The sequence below is a fragment of the Suricata suricatta genome, chromosome 16 (genome assembly GCF_006229205.1).
Source record: "Suricata suricatta isolate VVHF042 chromosome 16, meerkat_22Aug2017_6uvM2_HiC, whole genome shotgun sequence".
In the NCBI taxonomy this organism is placed as follows: Eukaryota; Metazoa; Chordata; class Mammalia; order Carnivora; family Herpestidae; genus Suricata; species Suricata suricatta.
The window spans coordinates 56,169,177-56,181,536 of NC_043715.1; the positions used below are offsets into that span (position 1 = coordinate 56,169,177).

The 12,360-nt window shown below is 51.5% G+C and overlaps 1 pseudogene; it reads left to right on the plus strand.

The window, feature by feature from the left end:
• Positions 1 to 10,669: 10,669 nt before the first annotated feature.
• LOC115280024 overlaps positions 10,670 to 12,360 on the plus strand; it is a 5,843-nt pseudogene continuing 4,152 nt past the window's right edge.

Consider the following 12,360-nt stretch of genomic DNA (forward strand, 5'->3'; position numbering starts at 1 on the left):
CTGTAGCAGGTCCATGATTTCTTGTTTATTTTTAATAGTCTTTCCCTCTGAGGTCAGGAGACCCCTTTCTTGATAAATAGCTCCATGCACATGGGCCGTTGCGAAAGCGTACCTGCTGTCTGTATAGATGTTGACTCGTAAGTCTTTTCCCAAAGTTAGTGCCTTGGTCTGGGCAATTAGCTCAGCCTGTTGGGCCGAGGTCCCTGGAGGTAAGGGTTGGGCCCAAATTACCTTATTGTTGGTAGTCACAGCCGCTCCTGCTTTTCTCTCCCCATCCCGGGTGAAGCTACTCCCATCTGTGAACCAGGTATGGTCTGCGCTTCGAGGAGGCACATCCGTCAGGTCTCCTCGGAAGCAGTGTACCTGGGCCAGGATCTCAGCACAGTCATGAAGCAGGGAGTGGGGGGGTCTGCCTCGGGAGTGGGTAGGAGCGTGGCTGGATTAAGCGAAGAAGGAGGCTGGAAAAGAATTCTATCCCGTTGAGGAGCAGTGTCTGGTAATGAGTTATTCGGGCATTGCTGAGCCACTGGTCAGGTGGTTGTTTTAGTACCTCTCGGTTGCATGGGGGGTGGTCACGGCAAGAGCTTGTCCCAGAGTCAATTTGTGGGTGTCCGTATCTAAAGACACCACTGCAGCCACAGTCATTAAACAGGGGGGCCATCTGGCCGCTAGTGTCCACGCGTTTGGACAAGTAGGCCACTGGCCTTTTCCAGGGTCCTAGCGTCTGGGTCAGCACACCCTTGGCCACCCCTTTACTTTCATCCACAAACATGTGGAAAGGCTTAGTAATGTCAGGAAGCCCCAGCACTGGTGCCGACAAGAGAGCTCTTTTTAGAGTTTCAAATGCTTGTTGATGTCCAGGGGTCCATTGAAACTCACTCTTGTCTGGGGTCAGTTCATACAAGGGCTTAGCAATTTCTGCAAAGCCTGGAATCCACAATCTGCAAAACCCCGCCGACCCCAAGAACTCTCTCATCTGTCTGGGTTTTTAGGTGGGGGTATGTGGAGGATGGTGTCCTTTCTGGCTGGAGACAACCATCTGTGTCCATCCTTGAGGATGTATCCCAAATAAGTAACTTGGGGCTTACAAATTTGAGCCTTTTTAGCAGAGGCTCTGTATCCCAACTTGCCCAACGTCACGAGTACATTTTTAGTTCCCTGAAGGCAGCTTTCTTCGGAGGTGGCTGCGATCAGGAGATCATCAACATACTGCAACAATGTAACATCTGGGTTTTCCCTCTGGTACTCACCCAAGCCTTCATGCAGTGCCTCTTGGAAGATGGTAGGGGAGTTTTTAAACCCCTGAGGAAGTCGAGTCCAAGTCAGCTACCCGTTAATGCCAATATCAGGATCATGCCACTCAAAAGCAAAATATTCTTGATTTTTGGGGGCCAGGGGCAGGCTGAAAAAGGCGTCCTTGAGGTCAAGGACTGTATACCACTGCTTCTCAGGTGGCAGGGAGCTCAGAAGAGTGTACGGGTTCGGGACAGTTGGATGTCTATCCATTACCTGTTTGTTAACCTCCCTGAGGTCCTGCACCGGCCTATAGTCATTAGTACCAGGCTTTTTAACAGGGAGCAAAGGAGTGTTCCAGGCAGACTGGCAGACCCTTGAAACGCCCAGGTTTAAAAGGCGGTGGATGTGGGGTTTAATCCCCTCCTTGGCTTGTTGAGGCATGGGGTACTGTCTAACTGCAGCTGGGTCAGCCCCAGGTTTGAGTTCAACAAATATTGGTGGGCGATGGTTTGCCAGCTAGACCCCCGGTTTCAGCCCAGGCTTGTGGGTATTTCTGGAGCCACTGGTCAGTGTGGACATCAGGAGTTAGGGGCTCCTCATATAAGCGGTACTCATCAGCTAGTTGGAGGGAGAGGACCTGAATAGGCTTCCCATCCAAACTTAAGAGTTGTGCTCCTTGAAGGCCAAAATGAATCTGGGCCCTCATTTTTGATAAAAGATCTCTTCCCATCAGGGGATAAGGACAGTCTGGGATTATCATGAAAGAGTGGGTTACCCAGCCCACACCTAAATCTACTGATTTTTGGGTAGTCCATGAATACTGTTTGGTCCCGGTGGCACCTTGGACCCGAGATCACTTACTTGAGGTAGGCCCATTGGCCTCTAATAATACCGAGTGTTGAGCCCCAATGTCCACCAAGAAGTCAGTTGGTTTCCCCTCCACTTTAAGAGTTACCCTAGGTTCAGGGAGGGGCTCCGAACCCCGTCCCCCCTAGTCCCTGTCTCCAGCAAACAATACTTTTGGCTTATCTCTATTTAGTTCTGGACAGTCCTTACCCAGTGTCCTTCATTGTTGCAAAGGAGGCACCGGTTTTTTCCTTTGAAGCAATTTTTACGTAGGTGTCCTCCTTTTTTGCAGTAGAAGCACCATTTCTCCTTTGCTGAACCAGAGATTTTTTCTAATTGCTGGCAGCGGTCTTCTGGTTTTGCAGTCATGGCCAGCAACACTCTAGCTAAATCTCTATTTTGTCTTTTTTCTGCCTTTACTTGTTTTTCCTCAGCACTGTCCCTGTTATTGTACACTCTTTCTGCTATCTCTACTAGATTTTGGAGACTCTTTTCTCCGAGGTGCTCGACTTTTTGTAATTTTCTCTTAATGTCAGGCGCAGCCTGGTTAATGAAAGCCATCGCCACGGTTGACTTATGATCTGCATGCTATGGATCGAACGGGGTGAACTGCCTGAAGGCTTCCATCACCCATTCTAGAAAAGTGGCGGGGCTTTCATCTGCCTCCTGCCTTATATCATATACCCTAGTCAGATCAGTGGGCCTTTTAGTGGCCACTTTGAGACCTGCCAATAGAGCCCGGCGATAGACCTTGAGGCGCTCCTCACCTTCTCCTGTGTTATAATCCCATTTGGGGCGGACAAGGGGAAATCCGGTATTGATGTCAGTGGGGTTTATGGTGGGTACCCCTGTTGGACCAGGAACAAATTTTCGTGATTCCAGCAGGATTCGTTCTCGCTCCTCAGTTGTAAACAGAACCTGTAACAATTGTTGACAATCATCCCAAGTGGGTTGGTGAGTAAAGAGTACAGTTTCTAATAACCCAATGAGGTCTTTGGGGTTCTCTGAGTAGGGGCGGGGGTTGAGATCTCCAATTGTAAAGGTCAGAAGAGGCAGAGGGCCAATAATGATGAGGCTGATTTCCTGCCTCGTCTACAGGTCCCGTGGCTCACAAGGGGAACATCGTGGAGTCTGGGGTGGTGCCCCTTCGGCCACGGGTCCCATATGCTGGGCCTCTTTCAACGGAAGGGGATGGAGAAGAGGCAGATGGCTGTGGTGGCAATGGGACATTAGGAGCAGGGTCAGAGGGAGTTGGAGGGGGTCGGGTAAGGTGGAGGGGGAAAGAGGAGATCCTCATCCGCTCCTCCCTACAAAACTGGGTAGGGGGGTGCTGAGGGCGAGGCCACAGTTCGTCTCAACTTTTCTTCTTCTGGGTTTCAATTTACCAGAACCTGAGAAGATACTGGAGAGAGAGGGGATTTCACCCAAATGGGTGGGTTAGTGACCAGGTCCTTCCAGACAACAATGTATGGGATCTGATCAAGATGGCCCCCCCCATACGTTGGAATACTCTTTCTTCTATTGCTTCTATGATGGGGAGGTAAAAGGTACCCTCAGGTGGCCATCCTACATTAAAGGTGGGCCACTCAGATTTACAGAGTTTTTCCATCTTTTTCTTTTTGACATCCATCGATAGATTGTGGGCTTGAGTTTTAACCTCTTTAAAATGAGTTAGAACTAGGTCTGGGGGATTGGAAATAGATTGTCCCATGGCGCTAGTCCAAACAAAATAAACCAACACGAAAAACAAAATTAAGCCACAGAACACAGGAATTAGTCCTCCTGGCCAGGGGAGGAGAAAGCCAGAGTGAGATAATGGTCCTTGCGCGCTTTCCAAAGAAAAATATGTAGGGTAAAGACCTCAAACTCTCATGAGAAAAACAGATGGGGGACTTCAACCCCTTTCCTAAATGTAGACAAATAGACGCACAGCAAATAGATGCACAGAGAAGTACACACAAGAGCCTCCAACAAGAACAAAACCCTACTGCTGCCACCAGCAGGATTCCTAACAAATAGACAAGGGGACCCAGTCATTTTCTGTCGCCTGTGCGATCGATTCCAACTTACTCCAGAGAATGTCACCACTCGTATCTCCGCGAATGCGAACAGGTAATGACGCTTGCCCGTGGAATTCAGATGCTTTGCCTCCCTCCTGAGGAGGACTTACACAAACAAAGCACACAAAGAAACATACACACAATGAGGTCACACTGCTGCCACCAATGGAACCCCCAGAAGTACCACACTATAAGCAGATGCACAGAGAAGTATACACAAGTTGGCTCTGTGGCTAAGCCAAGGGCACCCAGCTTTCCCTTGCGCCGCCGGTGTATGACCTGTTCCAGAGAGCCACCAGAATCCTGGCAAGAGGAGACTTACTCCAGCCCCAGCTTCCCCCTGCCAGCAGGCTGTTTTAACACCAGAGCCACGGACCTGACCCTCTCCCGTTTATACTCTGGAGTCCATCTGACAAGAGGAGACCTGTCCACGTCTTCCCCTATACCTAAAGGGGTTACACTGCTGCCACCAGTGAAACCCCCTGGACCAAGGGAGTCAAATTCCTATTGCACCCCTTGGTCCCCTGGGCTTCAGACACAAACAGCATGGACCAAGCAGAAAACTTCCCTCTTGGTCCCCTGGGCAGGCCAACCAGAATACTCCCCTCTCGGCCCCCCTAAGTCAGTGGGTCCGAGACGTCTCGGAACCCATGGCCTTGAGATTTCACAGTGCGTCCACCTGGCTCCTTTGAGGCCTCACAGAGGTCACTTTGGCCACCTCCTGTCTAGGCCCTGCGCACACAAACAAACACAAAAACAGACAAAAAAGACTTACAAGAAAACGCAAAGCGAATGTGCTTACCAGCCGGCGATTAAGCCCAACGTGTTGGGGTCCCAGGAGCTCTGGGGAGGCAGGGTATTTCCCAGCCAATGCACCATATGTTATGCCCAAGTTTCCAATATCACCCCAAAAGGAACAGGAGACTACCAGGGAGACTGAGTCATGCATGCAAAAACAAAGGGCTTTATTACGGGCTTAAGCTTGGGCTCACTGACTCCACCAACCCACTGGCCTTGTGGAGAAAGCCCCAAACATGGCGGCATAGGGGCTTTTTTAGGAAGGCGGAGTTACAAGAAATGACGACACAGGCACAGCGATCCATTCCCTACCCCCTATCAATACTGGCAGTAATGGGAGCCAATCACAATATTTGGAGTATCGACCAATCACAGAGTGGGCCCAGGACCCTTACATAGGGCGTGACTAAGACCCTCACGTGGGGCGGGGCATGACTGGCCTCCATCTTTAGGCCCACCTCTAGAAAGGTCAAAGGTGTTAGCTGGCCTCTCCTGATTGGGTGCCACAAGAGTTGTCCCTTCTTCCCTGAGCAATGTGCGCCCTTCCATTGGCCAATGATACAGAGAAGCTGGCACCTTGGCCTTTAAGTACAGGGGAAACCTGAGTCAGACCTGCGTCCTTACAGGACCTGGAGATCATGACCTGAGCCAAAGTCAAGAGTTGGACGCTTAGCGGACTGAGCCGCCCAGATGCCCTTAGATGCTGCCACTTATTGCCGAATACAAAGAGGGGCACCTGGGTGGCTCCATCCATTAAGAGGCCAATTCCTGACTTCGACTCAGGTCATGAGCTCACTGTTCATGAGTTCTAGCCCCGTTCTGCACTGACAGTATGGAGCCTGCTTGGGTTTCTCTCTCTCTGCCCCTACCCTGCTTATGCTTTCTCTAAAAAATAAATAAATATACATTAAAAAAAGAAAGAAATATAAGGAACATCAGCATTTCATAGGCATTTTAGAACAGTGAAATACCATCAACAGTATTATTTATATAAAAATGAATACATTTGGGGGAAGAGAGGCATTTGCTTCAGCATGATGGTCAGTGGCTGGCAGACTCTGCTGGTGGGAGTTTAATGGGGAACATGATAGGTACCTACTCTCAAACTAGCTCCCCACAAATCAATGATTAATTACAAAGGGCAGCTTTGCTGTGGACAAACCTGGAAGGGTTTATAAGCAAGTTATGAAAGCAAAAATCACCAGGAAGGAAAAGAAGGACAGTGTCCCTGGAGTGGTACTCCAGACCCAAAAATGCACCACCTGAAACTCAGCGAGAGGTGCCATCGGACAGACTTCCCTGGTTTGCACCACGGTCTCTTCCTCTGCAGAGCCTGCCCCTGCTCATCAGCCCTCAGTCCTGTCCACTTACCACCCCAGCCATGCCCAGCAGCTGTGAGCAAAGGTACTCGCCCTCTGCCACCACCGTGCAGGGGGAGCCGGCCGCCTGGGCAGGAAGCACAGATCTGACTGTCCAGCTTCGAACCCGGCTCCAGGCACTCTTCACATGATGGCATGGTTGGACAGTGGGCACGGTGGACAGCTGTGTGCTAATGATGGGGAGAAAAGGCTCCCTGAGGAAGGAGAAGTCCACATCGTTTTCGGGACCACTACAGAGACTGACAAATGGGGAAACAGCTGTTCTGCTTCCTGTAAAATTTCAGTGTCAAAATGTGGGTGGGGGTGGGAAGGTCATGATGCCCACTCATGCATCCTCTTGCTCAGCCTGTCCTTCCAGGCTCTGTCCCCGGCCCCACCGCACAGCCAGGGCTGTCAGGGACGTCACTGAGGTTGTGAAACTCACCACCCTCTTCTGCCTCACTCTGTGGGGAAGGAAAGTGAGTCATATTTTTACGATACCATTTTGTACTTCTAGAATGAGCCTTGAGTTCCACATTGAAATTCCCCTCAAATTTGTCTTCTTGGTGGTGTGTTATCAATTTACTCTTCATTCATAAGTAGTCTTAAACTAAACATTGGTGATCAATGAAGCAAATATTATCCAAGCACTCATAATGTATTCATTTGCTATACAGATGTTCATTTATTGTCTTTTACATGCTGCAGCACTGTGTGGTGTACTGATCATCGAGCTCTGAGAAGATGTGGCTTAGAATTCCATGAGACAATTGTTGCTTAATTCTGTTTGTGTACGGAGCCATCATAGCACATTCTGAAAGCACGCCGCACCCTGTCAGGGCCAGTCATTTACGAGGCAGGGAGAGAGTGTATGTGGCGATAGCATAAAGTCGGCTTGAAATGCAAACTCCGTCACTTCAGTGAAAGTCCCAGGCCCCAGGGGAGATTATATTGGATCAGTAGGTGAAGGGAGCCTGGGGTGAGAATTCAGGGCACTGTCAGGCCGGGAGGGGAGTGGAGACCCACAAAGAGAGGCTGATTCAGATCTGGAATCTACCCTGAAATGGGAAGTAACAGGGTAAGAACTTCTGAGCAGGGGAAGTAGGATGAGTTCTTTCTAGGAGAATTCCAGAAGGGAGGCAGTCATGACCTGTGCCTCATGCACATTCACTTTTCGGAAAATGTGTTGCAAGTTGAGAGCTGACAGAATCACCGTGCCCTGTGGGCAGGCTTTCAGTTTCTGAGCATTTTGTCCCTTCATTTAAAAACAGCATCACTGCCTTCTTTATTGGTAAAATAATAACCTCTTGTCTCCTGTGGATTTTTTTTTTTTACTAAAACATGAATTGTTGACCTTACCATTTTGTTAAATATTCAGTTACTTCTGGAGACACCCAAGTCAGTGACATCTGAGTGGACCAGTGAGAGTGGAGGCATGAGGAGGGGTGGTTAGTGGGTCCCTGAGCCCACCCTTGTTATTTTTTAGCTCTGGAATCTTTAGGTGGCATGGACATTCTCAGCAATAGGCAGTGGTTTTGTGATGTGAGGAGTAAGAGATCCGGCCTAGGAAAGGCCATTTGGAAGGCACTGGAAGCACCTCTCCCTACCATACTGGTGGAACGAAAGTAATTCTACACTCTTTATTTTTAATATTTATTTTAATATTTATTTTGGGGGGGTAGAGAGGGGAACAGAGGATCAGACGCGGGCTCTGCGCCCATAGGCTGAGAGGTGCGGCTGGAACTCAGGGACCGTGAGATCGTGACCTGAGCCAAATCGGATGCTCAGCCGACTGAGCCCCCGGGCGCCCCAGGCCTTCTGCACTGTTGAAGACGTTGCACAGATTCGTATTGCTGCCAAGAACTCAAAGAGATAGGCAGTGATGTCTTCAACATCTCCACTCGCCTCGCCCGCTTGGTTCTCACAGAGGGCAGAGACAGACCTTGGAGGCCAGGTTCTTGTGCATCAGGTAATTACAATTTCCACTTCTACTCCATCGGAAGACCCATAGGAAAGATCCACCTACCCTCCGGCACCTGCTGTGTAGCCATTGATTGGTGGGTTTCTTCTCTTGGCTCTCTCCATCAAAGCCATCAGGTTCCATGCGTGGTTAGCCGTCAGGGCCTGTGACATGCTGTTGCTGTCCACATTCCGTCCATGTCATGTCTCCAGCCCTGTGTCACCAAGGCTGTGGGGACACGGCTGCCCTTCTGTTTTTCTTTTTTTTTTTTAATAGTTTATTGTCCAGTTGGTTTCCATGTAACAGCCAGTGCTCATGCCGACAAGTGCCTCCTCCATGTACATCAGCCCCTTCCTCACTCCCCCTCCCGTCAGCCCTCAGTTTGTTCTCAGTATTCAAGAGTCGTTCATGGATTACCTCCCTCCCTCTCCCCAACGATTTCCCCCCACCCCTCCCCCATGATTCTCTGTTAAGTTCTCCTGTTAGACCTATGAGTGCAAACATATGGTGTCTGTCCTTCTCTGCCTGACTTAGCTCGCTTAGCATGATGCCCTCGAGGTCCATCCACTTTCCTACAAATGGCCAGATTTCATTCTTTCTCATTGCCATGTAGTACTCCATTGTGTATATATACCACATCTTCTTGATCCACTCATCAGGTGATGGACATTTAGGCTCCCTCCATGATTTGGCTATTGTTGCCATTGCTGCTATGAACATTGGAGTACATGTGCTCCTGTGCATCAGCACTTCTGTATCCCTTGGGTAAATCCCTAGCAGTGCTATTGCTGCCACGCAAGTTCTACTGATAGTTTTTTGAGGAACCTCCACACTGTTTTCCAGAGCGGCTGCACCAGTTTACATTCCCACCAACAGTGCAGGAGGGTCTCTCCACACCCTCGCCAGCGTCTACAGTCTCCTGATGTGTTCATTTTCATGGCTGCCCTTCCGTCACACAGGAACACACACCGAGCTGATTGGATCTGTGAAACAGGAAGTAGCGACTCTTCTGGGCGCTTTGCGAGAGTGTGGGAAGTAAATCTCCCCGCATCTCAGGTTCTTGCCGCCTCGGTGAAATCTCTAGGAGGACAGCTGCCCGAGGCATGTTGAGGCTCTGTCTAATCCTCCTGCTCACCAGACAGACATTCCCTCGCCGGTGGGCCAACTTTGGAACGGGGAGACAACATACGGCTTGCTGGGCATGCGACCTCCACCCAGAGAGGCTGCTGGGTCTGCAGTGCACCCGGGCCCGAGTCATATGACCCGAGAGATGCAATGGTGTTTGGAGCCCCTGTGGCAGATGGGGTCAGCATCCTTGGCAGGGATGACATGGATGAAGGAGGACAGAGATACTAGAGACTTGGGAACCACACTGTGTCGCTTCTGCAGAGAACTACTCTCCTTTGTGAAAGACCTTCTGGGTTGCTCCTGGGCTCCAGTAGGCACAGAATGCCTGGCCTTGAGTCATAAAGAAGGAGGCAGGGATCAGAGCCAGAGAAGTGACCCCAGAGAAGGTAGGGCGATGTGATGTCTTAAAGATGGCAGGGACGGCAAATGAACAGATTCACTCCTGAGGCCTCGGGAATGAGCACAGCCTGGGGCGCCTGGGGGGCTCAGTCGGTTGAGCCTGAGTTCAGCTCTCTTCATGACCTTGCGGTTCATGAGTTCAAGCCTCTCGTCGGGTTCTGTGCTGACAGCTCAGAGCCTGGAGCCTGCTTTGGATTCTGGGTATCCTTCTCTCTCTGCTGCTCCTTCACTCATGCTTTGTCTCTTTCTCTCTCAAAAATAAACATTCAAAGGAATTAGGAGTACAGCCTGAGGACACTCAGATTTAAACTCAGGTGGTCCCATTTTGGACTTTAGCTCTCCAAAACTGCACCATCATGAATCTGTGCGGCATTAACCCACTAGCTCATAGTGATCGGTTCTGGCAGCAACACAACAGGAAAATAATACACCAGACACTCCATTTTTCTAAATGTTTATTTTTGAGACAGAGACCGAGCATGAGTTGGGGAAGGGCAGAGAGAGAGAGAGGGCGACCCAGAATCTGAAGCAGGCTCCAGGCTCTGAGCTGTTAGCACAGAGCCCAACGTGGGGCTCGAACTCACAAACCGAGAGATCTTGACCTGAGCCGAAGTCTGATGCTTACCTACTGAGCCACCCAGGTGGCCCCAAGATACTCCGTTTTAAATTATGTTTCTTCGTTGGTCTGGGGGGTTTGTTTCTGTAATCTGAGCTCTGCAAACTAGTTTGAATCATTCCTGTCCAGTGATGCATTTCTGGGCCTGATATCTTGCAAATATCCAATAAATGCGTGTTGAAACTTAGGTCACAACCAGGTAGCCAGCCAGGAAGACAACAGTTTCCAGATAAGGTGAGGCCTCAGATGTGGGCAGAAACAACTGCAAAGCCTGCTGCCTGCCCGAGCCTCAGCACCGGGAAATGACAGCCAGGCTGTTCCCCTTCCTGTGGGGTTACTGTGACAGCCCCGTGACCAGAAGAACCAGCTTCCCAGTGACCACACCCTGTGCTTCTGTGTGTTTTGCAGGCACCGAGGTCCCTCCCTGTGCGCAGCCAGGGCCAGAGGCAGAGACGCCATGACCCCCACTCTCATGGCCCTGCTCCTCCTCGGTGAGATCTCAGGAGGGGAGGGGACGCCCTAGGCTGGGAGGGACCTGTGTCCCAGCCAGGCCCTGGGCTGTCAGAGGCCCAGGCACAGGAGGCACATGGGGAGAAGGGGTTCAGCTCAGGCTTCGGGGCAAACCTCTCACAGGGACTCTCTTGCAGGGCTGAGTGTGGGGCCCAGGACCCGAGCACAGGCAGGTGAGTGTGTCCCCAGGGGTCCCATCCCACCTCCTCACTGGGGACAGGGGTCACCCACCAGGCAGATGGGAATGGAGAACAGCAGTTCTGGGAGGATGGAGGGGGGATGTCTGGGGGTTGGGGCTGAGCTGGGAATGGGAGGTGGGGAAGGGCTTGTGATCCAGCCTCTGTTTCCTTCCAGACACCCTCCCCAAACCCTCCATTTGGGCTGAGCCAGGCTCTGTGGTCCCCTGGAATAATGCAGTGACGATCTGGTGTCGGGGAATCCCGGAGACCAAGGAGTTCTATCTGATTAGAGACGGACACACATCGAACTGGGACACACAGAAGCCACTGGAACCTGGGAACAAGGCCAAGTTCTCCATCAAATACATGACAGAGCAATATGCAGGGGGGTATCGCTGTTACTATCAACGTACCTCTGGCTGGTCACAGTACAGTGACCCCCTGGAGCTGGTGGTGACAGGTGCGAGCCCATGAGGGTCCCAGCCCCAGGCTTCCCTCAGGGAGGGGTCTGCTCTCTGGGTGTCCCCCTCTCACAGCCCAGCCCTGGGGATACTGTGGGGGGATCTGAGCCCCATTTAACACCTCCTCCTCCTCTCCTAGGATACCATGTCAAACCCAGTCTCTCAGCCCTGCCCAGCCCCGTTGTGACCTCAGGAGGGAAGGTGACCCTCCAATGTGGCTCATGGATGGGATTCCACGGGTTCATCCTGATGAAGGAAGGAGAACCCAGGCCCTCCTCCATCCTGGACTCCCAGAGACACACCGGCGGGCACTTCCAGGCCCTGTTCCCTGTGGGCCCCATGACCCCCAGGCTCAGGTGGACGTTCAGATGCTATGGCTATTACAGCAACACCCCCCAGGTGTGGTCACGGCCCAGTGACCCCCTGGAGCTCCTGGTCCCAGGTAAGAGACTCTGATGTTCTCCCACCCAGGTTCTGAGGACCAGACAGGTTATAGACGCACCGTTCCCAGGGGGCCCCCGATGAGAGGGTGGGGTGAGGGGCCCACGGGGATCTCACAGGTCAGAGACACAGAGGGTGAGAGACAGTGAGACCTGCAGTCAGGATGGGAGAAGGGAGGTTTGGGGAGAATCAGCCCCTCAACCCACGGCTGGTCTTCTCCCAGGTGCATCCAGGAAGCCCTCCCTCCTGGCCCAGCAGGGCCCTGTCGTGTCCCCTGGACAGCACCTGACCCTCCAGTGTCGCTCTGATGTCAGCTATGACAGATTCGCTCTGTACAAGGAGGGCTCACGTGACCCTCCCCTGCACCG